This window comes from Gavialis gangeticus, unplaced genomic scaffold (assembly GCF_001723915.1).
Source record: "Gavialis gangeticus isolate Ggan-Ray unplaced genomic scaffold, GavGan_comp1, whole genome shotgun sequence".
In the NCBI taxonomy this organism is placed as follows: Eukaryota; Metazoa; Chordata; order Crocodylia; family Gavialidae; genus Gavialis; species Gavialis gangeticus.
In genome coordinates this window covers 248748383-248770707 of record NW_017729032.1, presented here as the reverse complement: position 1 = coordinate 248770707, position 22325 = coordinate 248748383, and the positions used below count along the sequence as shown (strand labels likewise).

At 43.9% G+C, this 22325-nt stretch overlaps 1 protein-coding gene across 1 annotated transcript in view; it reads right to left on the bottom strand.

Annotated features, from left to right (window-relative positions):
* Window positions 1-22325, bottom strand: part of RCSD1 (RCSD domain containing 1) — a 60640-nt gene that overhangs the window by 12538 nt on the left and 25777 nt on the right. The gene's annotated exons all lie outside the window — the stretch shown is intronic.

Genomic DNA, 22325 nt, shown 5'->3' with positions numbered 1-22325 from the left:
CCATGGCCTAATGCCCCAGCCACCTCACCTCATGTATTGTTTTCTTTTGCTGTAGATGTATCATCAGACACCACTGAAAAACCAAGGAATCAGGAGTCTATGGAACCAAAATCTTCTTTCTTTAGCGCCACAATTTGGTATCAGTAAAAACAAAACTGGGCAAACAGCGAATAATTAATTAACTTCCTCATCCTGAGCCTTTTCAGCAGAACCTCATAAAATCCAGACAATAGGGAGATTTCCAGCGTACAGCCCACATCTATGAGAATATCACATTTCAGTCCACCATTCTTAATACTATACCTATACCACCTCCCCCTGCCCACTCACACTTCTGTTTAGCTAGGAAAGTCCCACTAAAGCTGTTTCTAGAAGGACACACATTTCTGTGGCTAACAGAAGCCCTCTCCTGCCCCCCAGATTTTTTCCTCTCCCTTGCCAATGTTCCTTTTAGAAGGAATTGTGGGTTGAGCTACTGGCATTGCCCCTTTGGCACAGCTGACAGGCAGAGGGAGAGCTCAGGTTTCCAGAAGCCCAAAGATGGGACTTTGGCTTTTAAAATAGGGTAGGGCATAGTGAAAGAATTAGCAGTAGAAACTTAAGAGCGTACAGTGGAAAGTTCGTTCCTTAGATAACTGTCTTTTGGACAGAAATTGGGTTAAACTGAGAAGCAGCCTGAGTGTTGCTTCACATTTGGATCGGGTTCTGAGCTACGGCATTATGGTGCAAGACAGTTTTGGTTAAGGAGCATCTTGCCTTAAAAACACATATAGATAGTCCTTCCAGCATGTTCCCCACCTCCTCTCACTAACACCAAAATCCTCCAACAGCATCCTTTCAGTTTTGTCAGCAATATCACTGTTTGCTTTTCAAAGAAGGGTCTGTCTCCTCCATAAGAGCCCAGGTAAGCTTTCTCCTCTCAATAAACCTCCCAGTAGGGTCCAAGTGACCTCCTTCCCATCCCTTTGTCTTTCCAAAAAGAAAAGAGTCATTGGAAAGAGGCAGAGAGCTAAGGGAGAAACAGTGAGAGGAACTGCTGAGGAATGGCTAGCAAGATGGCTAAGATCAATGCCTCTGATAAATGATGACTCATCTGGGAGGAGCTGCAGCTGCAGGTTGGTCCTGTATAGTGGAGAGGCCACATGCTGGATATAGCTGGGAGTGAAGAATGAGACATAGAAGAGAAGGAGGAGTTGCAGAGCCACCTGGGGTGGGCTATCACTAGAAAAAGCAATCAGCCTTACAATGTGGGAAATGTTCTGCCACACAGATCTCAAGCTGTTCGCTACATGCAATACAGGCAAGTTTCAACTAAGTTTGACACAGGTTTGGGGGTTGCACCAAAAGTGCAGGACCTGTGGTGCCCAATGTAGCCATCAGACTTTAGATCTATGAAGCAGCCATTTTTCTGAACTTCACTTTGTCTTAACAGGACCTGGCTGTCCTCACATGCACACACTTGTAATCTCAGCAGGTCAGGGTGCTCCATCCTCAGCACTCTGCCTTAACCCAGATTTCATCTGCCCAGGAGGACATAGCAGCTTTTTTGTGGCTATTTTTCTTTGTTGTCCATACCTCCTGAGTTTCAGCCTGAAAACTTGGCTCCCTTTCTCCAGATCTCCTCAAGGCTCCAAGTGCAAAGCAAAAGCTGAAATGTCCCCAAGCACTTCCCCTTTCTTGGGTAAAATGCACTGTGAGTAGACTCTCTACTGTGCATGTGAGGGAGGGAGAGGTTCTTGCTGTAGTCCACAGGAAGCAGTGAACATGCCATTCTAAGATTAGAATGAGGAGCCCATGGGCTGCATCTTGCAAAACCGCCAGCTGCCAGCTCTCCAATTACGCTCTGTGCTTCATAACAGGAGAATCCATTTTTCAGATCCTCTCTGGCCATTGCACTGCAGAATCTCATCCAGCTCTTTATCCTGCAGAAGGCTTCTCTCTTGCTGCTTGTGGTATGCCAGGCTTTCCTCCTCCCTCTCTTGGGAATGCTCTTTACCTAGACACACTAAGTAAAAGGATACATGCCGTCCTTTGCCCCACTAGAGGTGGAGAACTAAGGTCCCCTCTGTCTGCACCCGAGGGGCTATACAAGCAGCCTCTCTCTCCCACCCGAGAGGATGTACCAGGCCTCTGTCTCTTCTATTCTAAAGTGAGTACAGATGTGTGTTCCTCCATCTTGCAGGAGTTATGTCCAGGCTCACTCTCTCATTCCTACTTCACAAAGTATGCTAGATCATTCTCCTCATTTCAGATATGCTTCCTAAGCTGGGGGACATGCCTGGAGGCTGTGCAATGATTAAGACCAATTATCAGCCTGATAAAGGTGAATTTCATTGGTATTCTCTTGTTGGGAAACTTTAGAAGTACTCAAGCCAGTATTTTGTACTATTTGTAGCCAACTCTGGTTTCTCCTGGCATCTCTGAGGGAATGGAGTTAGACTTTTTCCTTCTAAAGTAGTCATGAATCTTCAACTGTGGGCTAATTAATAGGACTCACTATCTTTACTGATTAGGTAAAGATAGTGATTACTAGTCTCAGGTTTGTTTTAGTCATGTTCAAAAAGACCATCTAAGGCTATTTTATTTGGAGTGATGTCACTTGGAAACTCTGTAGGGCTAGAGTCAGACATTCAAAAAGCCTGAGTCTGAATTGATTCAATCTTTGCAGGTTAGTCTAACCTGGCTAGGCTAAATCAGTTTGTAACTGTACAGGTATCCCAGAAATGCAGGCACGTGCCTGCAGTGGCTCAGGCTAGAAGCCAGGGGGGGACGGGGACTAGAGTAGCCCTCCCTACCCTTCTACAGTGCTGAGCTGAGTGGGGCGTGGCCAGGCCCCAGCAGGATGCTCTGATTAGGGAGGGGTTCCCCCCCACAGCAGCCCAGCAGGCATTTGATAACACAGTGTTTATCACCCCTAACTCAGTGTTTATCACCCCATTAAGAAAACAACAAAGCTATTACCAGCTACCTGTTGATTCTGCTTTTGACCCGTTTGCCACAGCATGGACCATAGCCAGCATGTGGTCTGCTAGCTAATACTGAGAGGTGTCTGCATAAGGGGATGGGGGAATCCCTGCTTAGCAGGGAGTGGAGAGGGGAGTGGAGAGAAAGGGGAAGCCAGGCAGATGCCTGCAGTCTGTGCCAAGCTCCAGCCAAGGAGCAGAGGAGAAGGGCCAGCTCTGCTCTGGAGCAGAGAGCATGCGATGCTGGGGGAGTCTGGTTTAACTTAAACCAGCAAGGGGCCTGGGACAGACATTGCATAAACCAGTTTGACTCAAATCAGTTCAGTCTGATACTACATTCAACCAGGTTTATCTCAAACCAATTTCAGCCATTTTAAAACTGGTTTATGTGCACCGAACATCTGTTCTCTTACAGATTTAAACCAGTTTCTGATCACTTAAACTGGTTTGTATGTAATGTCTGTCCCTAGCTTAGGAGAGCAGTGAAGTGAGAGTTAAACTACAGCATCAGTGTTAGCAGATTGCTACCCACAAAAGATTGTGCAGGTTGTAAAAGTTTTATTTTCCATTTGCAGTTAGTGGATTCAAGAGATTATTAACACATTCCAGGATTTTTTTATTACTTTTATTTGAAAGTAAACATAGTGGTGATTAGAGATCCCTAGACTCTAGAGGATGGAGTTCTGTTTTATTCACAGAACAAGTAAAGAAGCACTTTAGGCTTCTCTCTTTTCCCCACCAGTTTCTCTCCTGTGTATATTTTCCTCCTATGTATATTCTTTGTCTGTTTACTGAACATTGTTTTGGAGCAGTAGGAGTCAAACTTTCTGGTAGGCATGCCACAAGTTAGCCATACGCCCTTTCTGAGTCCTTCTGCTGCTGAATCATCTCTGCTCTCTGCTCCCTGCCCAATCTGCTGCTCTGCTTTCTTCTCCCTGCCTCGTGCTCCCTGCCTAATCTGCTGCTGTGCTGCCTTTCCCCTCCCTGCTCTGGCAAGTGCCACACACAGAGGTGGCCTGCACCACATGTGGCATTTGTGTCACAGGGTGGTCATCACTGTTTTGGAGGATCATGGATTTAACCAAAATGAGGTGAATGTGGCTGGAGACGGAAGTACTGTGATGTATTTTGAAGTTCTCAGTTCACAAGAACACCATGAAAATAAACCTAAGACCCAGAGTGGTTTGGGGGCTTGAGTTGGGCTCCCTGCACAGCCTCATTGAGCTGATGTTGGCTCTGCAATAGCACCCAAATCCCAGTCAAAACTCTGTCAGGGGGCCACAGTGTGAGACAGCTCAATAATCCTTTGACCCTGTATTCCTTCAGATGTGTTCATCTTTATGACCAAATAGATCATGCTTTTTAATGAGTATGCTTTCTGCCTATGGCAGAAAATGGATAATGTGAGAAGACCTTGTCCTTGGACCAGTTTATAGCCTGAGGAAGAGGGGAAAATTTAATTAATTTTCATCAAGAATCTAGTGTTTAAGAAACACTGAAATACCAGCTGCATTACATCAGTGACTTATATTTCCTCCCCTTTCTCTCCAAAATTAACTTTTTGACTCTTCTGGTCTTTTCAATTACTGAGATAATGATACTTTGCTCCTTTTGTCTGAGAATCTCAAAGCCTTCTACAGCTGTTAATTGCTTCTGGCTCACAACATGCCTAGACTCCATAACTGTTTATATTAGTACCTGTTCATTCCCCATCCCCCATCTGTATTTAAATATATTATTTTTGTGACCAGTTTCCCATCAGCCCTTCTGGGTCTCAGATCCCACAGTACTTTCGATGCTTCACTGGACTTCCTCTCCACCTCTTTCTTGATTGTTTCCAGAGCACTTTGTAGCACCAAAGCTCAGTGGAGCTTCCCTTATCCAAGTAGTACTCAAATGGCCTTCTTTCTGTTTGTAGCTCTTAAAGTTCTTCTTACCACAAATACATCTTCATAGGTCAGAGGCTCAACACAAACATGGCAAAAATAACCAGATCAACAGATTAATAGCAAGTACCCAGTCCACAACCAAACTATCTTTGGTAGATCAAAGAATGAAACTACAGCAATCTTGATCCTCACAGTCCAGCAATAACCACTCCTTAGTTTCTCCCTGCAATAGAGGGGGAGTCCTAAAGCCAGGGCAGAGAGAAGGCAGATGGTTTTGCCTGTGACAACATGTGCTATTGTACATGAGATGAGATCAGTACTTCTGCATACCACCCTTTCTAGAGGGTTGGCATATCAGAGGTTCAGCTTTTTTTTGTTGTTTTTTGGCATGCTTGCTCCTGAAGGTGCTCCGACTTTGCATTCCTATCCCATAATTCATAAAAGCATGGCAAATGTGGCTGGGACTCTCTCCCCATCCCTTTCACCACTAGGCTCATCTACACTTCACTGGAACAATCTGACTGTCAATCAGTGGTGGGAACTTTGCAAATGTGGGAGCAGAATTTTCACAGGTCCCAGACCTTGACCAGGGACAGATGCAAGCACTGGCCTTTCTGTAATCAGAACTACATGAAAAACTCCTCTTTCCCAGTTAGCTTCCCCTTGATCATCTCCTTGTACAGGCATACCTTATGAACTAGTCAACCTATTTTTCCTTCAGAGGGAAAGAGATGATTCCCTTGATTTTTCAGTACTCAGGAGGTTCTTACAGCACCTATTAACATATTGCTACCTATAAAAGTAGGTAATGGGTTCTTAATATCAAGATACATGCAGAGGTGACACTGCAGTTTCCTTTAAGGCCAGTAACAAATCCTTGCCAAGTGACTGAAACTCCAAGGCTAATTACAAACAGTCAAAAACCTCAAGGCTGAATTGATTCAATCTTTGCAGGTTAGTCTAAGGTGCAGAAATTGAACCAACAAGCAAGTGAACTGGCATTCACCTTTGATTCTAGAAATGCAGCCACATGCCTGCAGTTGCTCAGGCCAGAAGCTGGGACGTGCTAGAGCACACCTCTCTGCTTGGCTGAAACAGACATCTTGGGCCAAGGCTAGCCCACCCATGCTGTGAAGGAAGGCTTGTGGGAAAGGTCCAAAGTATCCTGGGATTCTGGGACACTGTGAGAGTGTTTCTACACATGCTTTTATGTATGCCTAAACTTAATGCTCATTTGCCCAATGCACATTAAGGGGATTTAGGCACGTATCTACACATGCACACACTATGGTGCATTAACACGGTGTGTGGACTGTTAGTTCACATATACAGTGTTAATGTGCCTTAGTATGTCTACATGTGCATTAAGGTGTTTTAGCTATTCATTCCTAAATTTGATACCTGCTTTTGCAAATTTAGGTGCGAAGAGCCTAAAATCACCATTTTTAAGGCATGTTAAGAGCACGCATGTATAAACACATGCCCTTAATGCCCCTTATATTGAGCTAAAGTGCCTTAAATTGGCACATGTAGATGCACCCTGACTTAACTTGAATCTGGAGGGGATCTGGGACAGAAGTTCAATAAACTGATCTTAAAGTAAAACAATTATATCTGATACTACATCCATCTAGGTTTATCTTCAACTGGTTTCAGCTCTTTTGAAAGCAGTTTATGTGCATGGAACTTCTGTTGTGTTAAAGATCTGAACTGTTTTCCAATCACTTATACTGGTTTATGTTTAATTTCTGTCCTTAGCCCAAGAGAAACATAACACCTCAGAGATGGCCTCTCCTCATGGCTGAGCAAAATAGCACTTCCAAATGACTTGCTTTTTAGTCTAATGTTTCTCACCTACCACACATACATTTTCATGTGAAGGTGTTACAGAGTCCAAGCAGCCAGACAAGACAGAAGGTCTCAGGTCTTGTCTACCTAGAAAAGTTTTATCATATATGCAGGTATGGATGTGTACTGTACTCTGTGACCTAGAGACAAAAGACTGTTTGTGTCTCATTGCTAATCCCCCACACCATCCCTGTCCAGTTTCAGATTAATTTTTACTCAAGAAGGAAAATATAATGAGGTTTGGGCTGGATCCATGGGCTCAGCCTCTTGTTTCTAGGCCTGGCAGTATTGCAGAACTGGCCTGCATAGATGTAATGGAGGATATACACACAAATCAGCCATTTTTTTCTGTTTGGCAGCAGGAAACAGATGGGGTAAGCTTTTGTTTTCAATTTCCTGTTGCAGGCACCTGTTTAGTCAGGGCAAACTAGATTTGTAAATGCAAGTCATTTTCATAGTTTCATAGTTTCATAGTTAGTAGGGTCGGAAGGGACCTGAGCAGATCATCAAGTCCGACCTCCTACCACAGGCAGGAAAGGATGCTGGGGTCAAACGACCCTGGCTAGGTGATTAAAGATCAGCAGTTTGTAATTAAAGAAGAGACACATTACAGGTTGTACCAGAGAATGCATTTTTACTACCAAAAAGTTTGAGAGAATCTCCTTTTTATTTTACTTGATTTTTTGTCACATCTGACTCTGAGTTAAAATCCATGTTGTTCTGAACTGATCCCTTTAGAAAAGAAGGTTCCTAGCCTGAAACTGAAAGTTGAAAAAGGCACTGTTTTATGTTTTCAACCAAGCCATTTGATAAATGGTGTGCATTATAGTTGGCTACAGCACTGGCATTGGAATGATATGGAGAGGAGAGCACTGCCAGAACTGAAAAAAATAAAAGAAGAACGAAAAGTAGAAGAGGAAGGAGTAGGAGAGCACAAAACAAAGGTGAAACAAAAAAATTATCAAGAGTCAAGGAGACAGGAAAGTAGTTGAACGATGGCACAAGAAACAGGACAAAGACTGAGAATCAGCAGAGCCTATGCACAACACAAGATTGTTAATTCTCTTCGTTAGCTATGAAAGTATCAGCAAAAGCGGAGCAGAGGTTACCCAGGAAGTGGGTGGGCTCAGGCTCATATTGGTCTGTACTTTACAACCCTAGAAGGAAATCCCACAATGATTATTCTGATCGGAGCTCAAGAGCATGCTGGGCTCCAGTTCTAGAAACAATACATCTAAAAGATTTAAGGTTTGAATAAACAAACCTCTTCTAGCAACACTGACATTTCCGCATCCTGAGCAAGCATCTTTCTTTCCTTCCCTGCACCCTACTCCACAAATCATTGCATTGGGCACTTTCCAGCATGCTGATGCAGAAGGGGTTTGTGTGTTGTATTCATCCCTTTGGTTTCTTATCTGTACTGAAGCCTCTCCTTGCTTTGGTGGTGTTAATGTACCTATTCACAGAACTGCTTTCAGAGAGATGCTTGGGCTGGGATTGCTCTGATCTATTGTTACAGTAAGTGTCCTATTATTATTTATCAATATAATGTGGCAGGGACCAGAACCTCATTCTGCTAGCTGCATTCCCTACCTTTGAAAGGGTAGGACTGGAATAAATGCAAGCTCCTCCCCAACACTTCAGGTTGGGATAACTGTGAGAACTGGACTGCCCAACACTCTTTCCCATCCCTCCCATCATGGGAGAGGTAGGGACTAGAACAGTTCAGTGCTCTTCCCTTTTCCAGTGTTTAAGGTATAACTGAAGTCTGGGTTCTACTCCAGCTCAAGGTTCTTTTTTTTCTTTCTTTTTTTTTTTTAACAAAGCTTCAGTCAGGAGCTGAAGGCATTTGATCCATGTAACGGATCAGAATTCAGCAGGACATAAAGATCCCAGACTCCAGGAATTTCCTATCCTCTTTCTTGGACATGGGGCATCAGATGATTGGGAAGAGGAGAAATTACATGCCTCTATGGCTTTCCTAAGTCCTCACTGTCAGAAAGCAGGTATGAAATATAAAAGAAAACTTGGCTGAGGAAAAAAAGGATGACTTCTACTTAAGGTACAAATATTAGAACGGGGAAGGAAAGATTAATAGATTGCGAGGCTGGAAGGGACCTTGGAAGATCATTGGGTCCAGCCCACTGCACTAGGCAGGAAAGACAACTGGGGTCAGGTGACCCCAGCAAGGTGACTGTCCAGTCTCCTCTTGAAGACTTCCAGGGTAGGTGACTGCACTACCTCTGCAGGGAGCTTATTCCACAATCTGGACACCATAGTTGTGAATTTTTCCTAATGTTGAGCCTGAAATGGTCTTCCAGAAGTTTGAGGCCATTACTCCTAGTTTTCCCCAAGGGTGCCCTGGTGAACAGTTGTTCACTGAGCCCTTGATGTACACCTCTGATGTAGCGGTAAGCTGCTACCAATTCCCCTCTCAGCCTTCTCTTTTTCAGGCTGAAGAGTTCCAGATCTCTCAGCCTTTCTTCATATGGCTTGCCACGCAAGTCTCTGATCAGACGGGTAGCCCTTCTCTAGACTCTCTCAAGTTTTACCACATCTTTGTCAAAGTGCAGTGCCCAGAACTGGATGCAGTACTCCAGCTGCAGTCTCACCAATGCCGAGTAGAGTGGGAGAATCACTTATTTGGTTTTGCTGGAGATGCATCGATAGATGCATACCAAGGTACTGTTAGCCCTGCTGGCTACAGCATTGCACTGCTGGCTCATGTTCATACTGTGGTCAATTATTACCCTCAGGTCCCTTTGTTTGTAGTGCTTGTCAGGTTGGCGTTGCCAAGCTTGTAGGTGTGCAAGGGATTGTTCGTTGCCAGCTGAAGCGCTTTACATTTCTTGATGTTGAACTTCACTTGTTTCTGGTCCCCTCAACTTGTGAGCCTGTCTTTGTCCTCCTGCAGCCTACCTTCAAGTGTGACCATGCTTCCCCATAACTTGGTGTCATCCGTGAACTTTGCCAGTGAACTCTTCATCCCCGCATCCAAATCGTTGATGAAGATGTTGAATAGCACTGGACCAAGCACTGACTCTTGCGGGACACCAGTTCTATGGCAATGGTAGGAAGGTGGTCATTTGAACCCTGCTTATTCTGTACCCTAGCTGGTTGATTTTCCCCTCGGCCCGGTGGAAGCCTGAAGCAAAGTAGTCATTCAGGAGTTCAGTTTTCTCCTCAGTGCTGGTGACTAGCTGTCCTGAGTTGTTGAGCAATGGCCCCACGCTCCCATTCATTTTCCTCCCATTCCCTACATACCTAAAGAAGGACTTCTTGTTGTCCTTGATTCCCATCGCTAATTTTAGTTCAGACACTGCCTTAGCTTTTTTAATCTGATCCCTACAAGTGTGGGCCGTAGCTATATAGCCCTCCTTGGGGCTGTCCCTAGCTTCCATTGATTTCTTGTTTCTTAGAAAGAGCTGGAGGCTCAGAAAGAAAAGAATTTCAGGCTGGTGTCAGCACATACAATCTGGCTGTGAGGGAATCCCATGGCACAGGGAGAGATGTGATAAGGTTTCTAGCACGTTTTGCTGAGTTTCTGTTCACTGTATGCAGTGCCTGGCATTTTGAAGGTACATGGAGCAGGGTTCCAGTCTGAGTTATTGAGAAAGAGAACCAGAACTGGCCAGGAAAACCAGAACTGTGGGACAACAAATGACCAACCAGGAGCATTACATGTCCATTCTTAAGCCTTTCTTTAATCAGAGTCAGTAGACAATGAGTATGAAGGGTTCCCAAGATCTGGGAAGGTGGTCAACATATGTAACAGAGTTGCACTTCCAAGCTGAGCTCAGGGGAAACCTTTATGTTATGCTAGGAAGCCAAAGAACTCCAAACATGCAGCAAACAACAGGGGTTCTCACAGTAGAATCTGTAACCCTACAGGCTATCAAAGTCATGTGAATGGGTCTCTTCACCCAGTACAATGGCCTGGAAGGCAAGTTCAAGACCTCTCTGATTTCCAGAGCACATACCTCTTCCTGTGGAATCTTCCAGCTATTGCCTCTGTGGCTTCTGATCTCCCCCTGACAAGGAAGCTTTTATTAACCAGTGTTCCTTCTAAGCTGTGTGGCATGCACGGTTGCGCAGGCACACTCAAGCACGCTGCCAGGCACATCTGTGCGGCCGTGCACACCGAACAGCTTAGAGGGAACACTGTCATTAAATACAAATAATAATGCATGAAATAAGAGGAACTGAAGCTGGCAAAAGCACAGGAACTCCTAGATTATGAATACTGCCCTAAGAAGCTAGGAATTGTTGCTAGAAACCAGTACTCTCCACCAGGCTTCTTCAATCCTGATTTCAAGTGTAGCGCACCCCAAATGTACAAGTCATTTTTTGCTATAAATGTGTTGCCTGTTACTGTGTATCCTGTTTGGATGTAAAGCATGATCATGTTTTCTGTGTGATTGTTGTATGCTGTGCCTCCTCTAGGAGTGGAGAGGAGATCTCCCATCCCATCCAGACCACTGCCGTAAAATTCCTCAACAGGACCTATAAAACCAGTTTAGTGACTCTGGCCAAATCCGTAAGTGCTGACTCCCTTTGAATTCATTGGTCTGCATTAGCAGTGTTCCAATGAGGCTGCTTTTTGGCTGGGGTCCTGGATGAGGTCAGAAAAGTTATTTAAGGCTGAGGCCACCTGGGCTGGGGGGGCTCTTTATTTTTTTCCCCCTGAGTCCCCTGGAGAGGGGATGGGGAATGCTGGAATGCTTTCTGGAGCCTAAGGCCAGGTGGTAGAGAGAGCCAGGGTTTTTTCAAGTCCGGTAGCCATGTGGGGTTTGGATTGGGAGTCCAGGGCAGGAGCTGGTAGCTCACCCCCACAGCCACTCAGGCAGAAGCTGAGGCCCTCGTGTCCCGCCCAGACACCAAGTGGTGGGACCTGCTCGGCAAGAGTGTGGCTGGGGCACCCCTGTGGCTGAGTCTGTGCTCCACCCTCATCCCACGAGCCACTAGGGACCTCAGCTGGTGGCTCCTCCATGGAGCCGTTGCTACGGGCGTGTATGGGGCGAGTTTCACAGACACCCTGGTCTCTCGCCCATTCTGCAGGCAGAGGGAGACGCTGGTGCACATGACCCTTGAGTGTACCAGGCTGCAGCCCCTCCACCTCCAGAACCTCCTCCTGAGGTTCTGGTTGAATTTCACCCTCTTCCTTTTTGTTTTTGGTCACCCCATCCACGGCCCTACCAAGTCCTGGGACCTCCTGGTCAACCTCCTCCTGGCCCTATACTTGACCAAGAAGGAGGCTCTGGCCAGGAAGGTGCCTGGAGACTGTGGGGCCGCTTTCCTCTCCCTTGTCTGTGCAAGTTTCCAGGCAGAGCACCAGTGGGCGGCATCCACTGGCTCCTTGGATGTGAGGACCAGTGGGTGTGGCCCAGGGGGCTCTGCTCGGTGTCCCCCCAGGTGCACTTCTTTTCATGTTTTGACCCTTTGACCCACACAACACTTCCACCCTGTTTTTGCTTTAGTTGTCTGAAGCTTTTTGTTGTGTTATTCATTCTTTAGCCCCACACTATAGGGGCCACTAGTTGGTTGAGTGGGGCCCATGGTATTTGGTTAACACAAATAGACAGGCAGGAGCTGAGATCGGCACTGCAGCACCTTAATGGAGTCACATCAGTGGGGATCCAGGGCAAGAGCAGAGATTGGCACTCCCCAGCAGCTTGGTGGAGCTATATCAACTCACCAAAGGGCCCTTTGCAACACAGAGGAAACCAGCACCCCCAGCAGACTGTGATGGTGAGGGAGATGACGCACCCAAATCCCCAGGGACTAACCTCTTTTGGGTCGAGACTCCCCCACTCTTGGACTGCCAAGCCTGGAGTTGAAGGCACCCCAGTAGGGGTACGGGTGATACAGAGTAAACTTTGAACCAGGACAGCGTTTATTTTTTTTCATTTGTTTTGCTTAACTGTATGCTGTGTGCAGGTGTTTGTCTCTGTAATACATCAGGGTTTGTGTTCATACTGCTTGTGAGGGAAGGGTGGTTGGTTTTAGTGTCTCCCAGTAGACTGGGTGGGGGCTTGAGCCAAGGTAAAATATATTTAGTATCCCCGAAATTGAACCTGGCCCTTGTTGCTGCTGACAGGTGCTCAGCAAAAGGGTTACACAAGTGAACTTGGGTTCACAAAAGCTTGTGCTTTCTCTCCATATATCTTGCTTAGATAGTTTATAAAGGTGTGTATCTAACCTGCCTTCAATTAAAATAGCAGTTACGAGGAGCGGCATCAGAGAAGACTGATGACTAAAAATGTGTATTACAATGTCTCTGCATTTAAGGCAAATGTTCAGGGTCTCCAGCATTCTGAGGGTTTTCAATGTTTTCTGCAGCGTAAGTTGCTAGCCTATCTCAATGTAAGCTATTGCAGTCCCATTTTTTAAACTCTGCAAGTAGCCTTGCTACAAGAATAGTTTCAAGAGCACGTCTACACAAGAGGCTTTACTCAAGATTAGAGCTAATTACTACACAGTAAGCATCACTGTCTACATGTGCAGACACTTACTGCGCAGTAATTTGCTCTAATCATGAGTGAATTTGCTACCTGTAAATACAAGTAGCAAATTTACTCTTGATTACTAATTGTGCACTATGGCACGTGTAGATGGCTGACCAGGAGCAAACATGCTCCTGGTCAGCCGGGCAGCAGAAGGTGGGAGATTGCTCCCTGCCCCTGGGAGCTTCCTGCTGCTAGGGTGGGGACAATGTCCCCCGACCCTGGCAGCATGGAGCTCCCAGACCCTGCTTCCTGATGGCGATTGGTGAGTGGGGGCTGGGAGATTCTTATCCCCCAGTGCCAGTCCTGCAACTGAGTAGCTGATGCTGGGAGATGAGAAATATTTAGGGTTAATTCTGAAAAAAATGGCAGCAGGAAAGATAAACATTATTTTACTCTGGATAATTTGAATAGAAGCATCCAGTTTAGCACTTTTCAGCACAGACCTGAATTCATTTGAAAAGCTTTTCGGCAATATATAGGGTTGCAGGTTTTAAAGGGGGAGGGTGAGGGTAAGCTCACCAAGGAGCATATCAAAGGGAACTTGGAAGATTTCAGTCAAAAGTCAAAGGTTGACATAAGCCAAATGGCCCATGAGATTAGCCTGGTAAAGGCACATTGGTTTCTAGTCAACAGCACACAAAGTGACTAGCACTGGATTTGGTCACCTTGGTTCACCAGCTCATTTACAACTGGGACACTTGGAGACAACCTTTAGCATGAGTCCAGAGTAGCACTAAGCCCTGGGACCATAGCGAAGTGCCTCAATTGCTTTGCCACCATGCCTCATTGAAGACTTCAGAGAAATAATTGTTTTTAAAAGGAGAAATCAATTTTGCTTAAAACTATTTGAGATACACATGTGCCCCAAACACTTCAGTGTTTAAATGTACTCTGAGTTAGTTTCCTTGTTAAAAAAAACTTCAGATTCCTTAAAGGGACCAGTCATGGTTTTTCCTGGAAGCTCCCCAGAACAGCTACCATCTTGGAGCTTACAGCCAAAGGTCAGACAAAGTTTAGTGTGAGGATATTCTACCTCTGCATCAGTGACAGAGAGAAAACATAATAACCACTTACTACAATTACAGCTGCTAGTTTAAAGAACCAGCATTCAAAATGTCTTGGCAGAGAACATCTACAAAGGAACTAGAGGAACATTAATAACGAGCAAACACTTGTCAAAAAAGGGACTGCTGCTCTGAGTTGGCTACCATTTCTAATTTTAGTTAATGGAAGTTAGGTAGGAAAGAGTTTTGTACTCTTTTCTAATAAAAGTAGAGAAAGGTCCTGCTTGTTTTTTGTTGTATATATGGATAAAACTGTTCCCCACTTCTTGGTACCAATATGGGATGTGGTCCTGGATACTCTAAAGATCCAAGACTCACTACAGACCTCCAGAATCTGACATAGGATACACCATTTCCAATTCCTGTTAAGGTAGCTGCCTTAATGCAGCACTGCAGGCAGGCTAACCTAGCTCTCCTGAGTGGCAGAGCTGATCAACCTAGGAGCACGAATGCAGCTGTCCTACTTCTGGTTCTGGAGGTTACCTGTAACAGCCTTCCAAAATGGAAGTTGCATAGCCAAATGTATTCACAGAGTGCTGTGTCCGAGCTAATTAACCCTGCCTTTCACCAGGTGCCACATGCACCTGGTGATACAACACATTGGCTGATTTAGACCAGTTTTCCAATTTTGGTACAGAACTTGCATTTCTGAGATTCTTAATGCCACCAGGACACAGCTCCAAAATTCTGAAAAATTGGGTTGATTGTTTGCTTTACATATGATGGCTAGTCTGGTATTGTGACAGACAATGTCACCCTGTACAAGGGCTATGAGAAATAGCCCAGTAGGTCCCTTGTGAGACGTGAAACACTGCTATCCTTTTATATTTCTCTGAACGGAGGCATTTACTCAAAGCTGCCTGATGCTTTCCTCAAAATGACCTCCGGGGAGCACAGAGGAGGCTGCCAGTAGCTCTCACACCTCAGTGTTTCTAGTAGACTTCCTATAAGCAAAACTTGGCTCAGTTGGTTGATGGTTGCCACCAAATATGGCACATTCTTTTCAGCTGACTCAGTTTAACCAATGGTGCCACATGGTCAGTGCAACTCAATTGCCCTTACTAATGCTGTGCCTACCAGCAGCAAACTGGGTATGGAGTTTCAAAAACCCTGAGGGCAGATTGCAACCAAAACAAAATGTGCAATGACAAGCTCCTACTCTTCCTAATAGATTTACAGGAAACACCTGTAGACACCAGGCAATTGAAAACATTAAATATACTGGCCACCTTTTCTATTTCAGAGAGTTCCTACAATTAAAATAAATGACACAATTACTATCTACACATACACTCTGATAAAGAGTCCTTCTCTCTGCTGTTAGTAAAACAGCACTGAATAATGCTACATAATGTCAGAGTTTCTAGAGCAGATGCAAGTGCACAAATAGAATTGGTACAGAAAGGTGTCAGCTTCCAGCTAGATATCCTTTCCCACAAGAGTAAATGTGTGAGAAAGCTAAACTTAATTTGTTTAGGAGAGGCAGTGTAGCGGCTGCCTCAGAGTCTCTTGAAATAGCACTGGGGGACACATGATGGAAGAAATCGTCACCTATCTGCCTTCATAGAGCTTCATAGAGCTGTAATTTAGTATCCTATCATGAAAAGTTAGGACTAGAAAGGGCCTTATATAGGTAGAGTATGCCAGCTACCCAGTAGGAGTTTTTGGCTGGCATTTAAGTTTTTGAGACTGGATTTATAGTAAGTTGTTTGCTTTTCTTTGCTCTGTGGTATGCAAGTCACACGAGCATTTGGCCTGTACCATCTAAACACTGTCTGTGAGAATTAGCAAACAGGCAAATAAAACTGTGAAAGATACAAATATGCCTTTTATTAATAATAACAATAGTTAGCCTTTACATTGTATCTTACATGTTTAAAGCACGGTGTATACTAATTCATGTGTCTCCCTGAGACAACAAGTAAGCATTATTTCAATTTTATAGGAAAGGAGACTGTAAAGGCAAAGGGCAAAGCTGCTGGGACTACCTTTTAGATGCTTGGTCCCCAAAGTAGAATCCAGAACCCAGTGCTAGGAACAGTGCATGGGAGCATTAGCTACATCAATTTGGGATCCAAAATACTGTAGCTAGGCATGCTGAGTAGGTAGTCACCCAAAGCTAATTGGTAGTAATACTAAAGACTGAGGTGTGTCTGAAATCCTGCCCGTTTCTCTGGGTTCGGTGCCTGACCTAGGGCTGCAAGGAGGTACCTCTGCCTATTCAGGCTCTACAGTGCAGAATACTCTTCTAAGGATAGGTACCTACATCCTATCTTTGAGGAGCTAAGCAGTGCTCAGGTGACAATAGGGCTAACACTTTTCTATAATTTATAAATTATATATGACTACCACTTACCTTTTATATAATTCCCTAGAGGTTTAGATCTCTTGCTTGGGAGGTGACAAATCTAGGTTCTGGGCCCTTCTCAGCATGAGGGATTTTAAATCAAGTTTCTGAGAGATCTCATCTATGTTGGGTGGGGGCAGTCTTCACCTTTCTGCTGAAGGTGTGCCACTATGTAGAAAAGGCAAGTGGTAGCTCTACCATCATCTCAGCTTCTCTCAGCTCTTCAAAAGATAGGATGTAGGTAACTATACTCAGAGAAGGATTCTGTGCTGTTAGTCTGAAATGGGCAATTGTGCCTCATTCCAGTCCTGGGTCAGGCACTTAGCCTGATTTACTGGACCGGATAAGAGAGTATGACACTAGAGACTAGTTGGTAGGGCAACCACCAGGGAGGAGGAACTTTTGAGTCCTTGTTCCAAAGGCTGTTTATTCATTTTACATAATCCTTTTTACATTGGATACAGTGCAGACAAAATTCAGAACTCAGGTCTCCCTCTTCCCGGGGTAGGTCCATAACGATGAGGCTTCAGAGTCAGGCTTCCTCTCACTGGCTTGGATTCTTTAATCCACAGTGGTACAAGCTTCAACAGGAGCACTATGCACTCTCCTGGGAAAAGAGAGAGGCAGGTTTGAGCCCCTTCAGGCTGAAGAGGGCCTAGAATTGATGCCTCCAACTTCCTTAGCAATTCAGCCAATGCAGAGGACTTTTTTTCTGTTAACTCAGCATCTCTGGGCTTTTGTTTCTTTAAGGAGAATTGAGTCTGATAGAATGGTCTGATGGAACTGAACAGTACATTTGAGAACTGTATCATGGTTTCAGCAAGCATATACAGTACTGTAATATTGTTTATGGTGAGTGTTAGGTCAATACACAAAACAACATTCTGGGTAAACTTGCAAATTGCAGGTGGGGAACACATCCATCCACCCTACACTACATACTACTGCTTTAGCACTTTGTTTTTCTGTGCATGAATATGCCTGTGCCACCTGAAGATGCTCTGCTCAAGTCACAGTAAACATATTGACAGCACCCTAAATGATACATGCAGAATTATAACAGGCTACCTAAAACCCACCTGTGTTCCCTGCTTATACACACTATCTGGCATAGTGCTCCCTTACATCAGGAGGAAAGTAGCAGGCAACATTGACCAGCAGAGACAAGAGTCACATGACTGCCACCTGCTATATAGACATCAACCAGCATACCATCATCTCTTATCAAGAAACGGCTTTTTGTCCTCTCCCATACCATTGACCACATCACTGGAATCAACCAAAACTACACTCTGGGTAAAAGAATAGGAAAAACTAGACAACAAAGCTGTTGTATAGAGCTGGAGAGGAATTAACTTCAGTGAGGAGTTAGCATCCGGCTCCAATTACAAATGGCATACATGGTGGAGCCCGAACAAATTGAAAGTAGGTCTCAGCAGATGCAACCTTCTCATTAAATCATGGGGCCTCTACACAACTGACCAACATGTTTGTCAGGAGAAGCAAACCATGGATCATCTTCTGAGATGCCCTGTAGCAACACTGTGCACCCCACAAGATTAGGCAACATCAACATCTGAAGCAGTGGCCTGCGCAGAATATTGGGAGCAGACCATATAGAAAGGTTGGACTGGAGACATGACAAAGACGTTAGAAGAGACAGTAAATGTTATGCCTTGGTACCATGCAAAACTTCTGAGCCCTCAGCATTTATATCTGATCCCTTCTGAGCCCTCGGTGTTTACATCAGGCTGTATGGGTAGTTTGCCCTTCCTATGGGTACTTCTACAATGTAACCATCTCCTATACACCCAAAAACTTCTGCGACTGAGCAACCAGAAACTGCCTACACCTTCCTGAATAAGGTGGAGAGCCATAGGACCACAGTGTCATAATGCTGAAAAGAAATAAAAAGGGGTTGAGGGACTAATAATACAGTTCAGATGAAACTAGTACCAGAGCAAGAGTATACAGAAGGAAAGGTAGAAAAGGTACTGATAGGAGTGGACAATGTATATTGTTAACATACACAGTAATGCCAGATCCAGATGAAAAAAGTGGAAGAGCATTAATGGATGAAGCTGTTGGGTGCCAAAGACCCCTGAGGCTTCAAGTGGAAGCAATAGTCATATTTATAGACAGAAGAAGTTACTGGGTGTTGAGAGAACAGGCTACAGAGCATAGATGGCACTTACTTAAGGAGAGCAAAGGTACAAAGGTTCTGACATTCTGAAAGGATAGAATATGTGTGCTACTGAAAATCTAGTATATACATACAAACAGTTCCAAAGTATGATTGGAGGTTCACTTGGCTCAGGGCTTTTTTAAAGAAACAGGTCTCCCTAGGGTTTGGAGGAATAAAAGTGACCTAGACTTTCTGTAGAAGGTTCTGGGGGGCTATGTACATGGTATTAACCTTGTTTACACCTAGAGTTGCCAACCTAAGACATTTTTTTACTGACAATCTGCAAGCTTTTTATTGACAGTCAACCTTTTTTACTGACACATGTTTTTGTTGATATATGTTTGACATAATATAAATGTAACTCTTCTTCCAGGCTCTGCCCTATTGCCAGACCCTAGCTAGAAGGGATGAGTTGAAATTTAGGAGTTTAACTTCAACCCTAGTAAAACAAATTAGTTGTCAGTAAAAAGTTTTTAGTAAAAAATTTTTGCAGCAATGGTTTTACACCACAACCCCCCCAACCCTAGCTAAGGACCCCTTACTCACCCCCACACCCTGATTCCACCCACTGCACTATGCTGCCTCCCACCAGCCTTATTCCTGCTGGCCCCACTCCTCCAGATCTCCAAAGAAGCCTACTTGCATCCTAGCGGTATTACAAGCAGCCTGGGATAAATAGCAGTACATAGCAGAGAGAATGCTCCTTGCAGCGTGCTGCACGCCCACTTAGACACCAGGTGGTGCTGCTGTGCAGTGCCTGTCAGAGATTTAATCAAGCTTCAGCTGCTTAGTGTTTTTACTGATGACTAAAGTTTTGGTTTTTGTTTTTTTCAGACTTTACTGACAGCCATTTTTAGCCTGATCTTTTACTGAGAGTTGGCAACGCTGGCAGCCCCAGTGCAACTACTTCCAGATTAGTATGGGCAAAAGTTTCCTTTCTGTACTGAGACACCAGTAGGGGAACTCAACCAACAGGAGAAGAACTGTGGACAAAGATCATATTTGGCACACATGGTACATGTGTGGTAGCGGCATAAGCACACAGACTGCCTCTCCGTACATGGGATGAACCTGAGAGTTAACTTACCAGCCCTCTTTCACTGGTAGACATTACAATAGGCCAGTTACAATATACCTGCTACCCCCACAGCCTGCCTGTTTTCCTTGATAATTTTCTTTTTTAGCACAGGAGAACTGCAAAACCCTTCAGCATCCTACATATATGTCTAGCTGCAAGCATTCAGAAATCCTTCATTAGGACCTTTAAGTCATAGGATTTTTTAAATATTGGATTCTTTTTTTCTCGAACATTTTGGATGCACTTGAGGGCTAGAAACTATCTTTTTAGCTTAAAGCCATGATAGTTCAGGAGCTGAGGCATAAAAGGAAAATTAAATATTGCAAGACTCATAAGCTGGTATCATGAAGTATGGCTGAAGCCAAATCTGTATATTTCAAACCAAGAAACATGTCATCATGTCTGAAAGACAGAAAGGCAGCAGCTTGTCTTAGGCACTGGTACCCAGAGATTCCCTCATATTGGAGTTGGAGCAAACAGCAAAGACCTGATAACTGAATAAAGCAGAAAGTCCAAAGTGAGAGAGGCCTGAAGATTTGGAAGGATCTGCGCAGTTATTTTCATGGTGAGGACAAGCTAGTCTTGTGTCCTGTTTTTTCTGAGGGTCCCAGACATTTCATTCAAATGCCCTTGCTTTTTATATTATTAGTCAAAATACTTATTTTTTATACACATAATGTTTCCTCAGTTCTGGGTAGAACTTCTGTATTTACCAAGGACAAACAGTCTCATGAAACTAGTGTTCAATGCAGTGAAAAACATTTGGAGTTAAGAGAATGAAAGCAGTGTAGACCATCCAAGCTTTTCATTTGCTTCAAATGAATGTTAATGACAATTGTGCATTTTTTATTGTAAACTCACTGAGAACACTAAGTGCAGAGGAAGAAATACTCTGTCCCTATAAAATTATACTAGTATTACGGTTGAGTCAGAAGCTGACAGAAGGAACAGCTGCACCCTTTTATTGTTTGTGATCCTAAAATCTTAGATTTTGTGGTTGAAAACAAGGTCATCTTGGACAAGAAAATACCCTGGTAGCCCACAGCTACAGCTTTCAAAATGAAGTGAAACAGAGGAAAGAGGGTACCCATAATTTTGATAGCTAAATTCAAATATTGTATAAGATCCACTGCATCACCTTGCCACTATTTTAGAGACATAGAGTCACTTTCAGATAGCATTATACTTAATTTCTTCTGGTCCCTGGGGCTTTTAAACTTTGATTTCTTCTCCAGAGTATAGAAGCAATAGCTAGCAACTGTTAGAGCCATACTTTAACTACCAATAGGGGTCAGAAAGACCTCTTTCTCCTCTTGTAAATACAACTTCATTATAATAAACCCCCACAGGACTAAGAGAAAAGTTAATTAAAAGAGGGTTAGGAGTTTTTGTGCGTGATATCTTTTATTCAACCAGCTGTATGGTTGGGGTAGATTTAGACAAGCTTTTGGGTATCACAGTACCCTTCCTCAGGTCTTGGGTCTCGAGGAAGGGTATTGTAATACCCAAAAGCTTGTCTAAATCTGCATGCCCTAACCATGCAATGGTCCAATATACATATGAACATAAGAACTGCCATGTACTAGGACAGACCCCAGTATTCTGTCACACAATGGCGGAGAGTAGATGCTGGAAGGGCAAGTGAACTGAGTATGACCACTGGGGTTTTTTCCATTGTTCCTCTCCCACTTAAAGCCTCCAGCATTTCAAACCTAGGAAGTTCTGATTCAGAGGCTTTCCCCCTAATTCCCATGCTCAATAGCTACAGATGTACATTTCCTTCAAGAATTTTAGAATCTGGCTAAACTGTCACCTTCAGAACATCTTGTAGCAATGAGTTCCACATTTTAATTACAGTACATACCGTGTGAAAAAACTTCCTTTTGTTAGTTTTGAATTTACTACCTACTAGTTTCATTTTATGACCCCTAGTTCTTGTATTGTGAGAGATAGTAAATAATAAATCCCATTTAGTATTATATAATCTCTTATCATGTCTGCCCTTGAGCACCATTTTCTAAACTGAATAGGCCTAGCCTCTTTAGTCTTGCCTCATATGAAAGCCCCTCCGTATCACTAATCATCCTTGTTACTCTTGTCTGTCTAGTTCTTCAATATCCATTTTGAGACATGGGGACCAGAACTGGGCACACTAGGTGTGGACATGCCATGGATTTATAAAGGGGCATAGTAATACTTTCTATTTTGTTTACAATTACTTTATCAATGATTCCTGTTTGTCATTTTGATGGCTGTTGAACACTGAGATGATATTTTTAGTGAATTGTTCACAATGACTCCTAGATCTTTTTCCTGTGTGGTAACAGCTAATGTAGAGCCATCATAGTGTAGATATAGTTTGGGTTATTTTTGCCACTGTGCTTCACTTTACACTTAAAAGATAAAAAGACAAGAAAAAATATCACCCACAAAAACTTCTTGCTT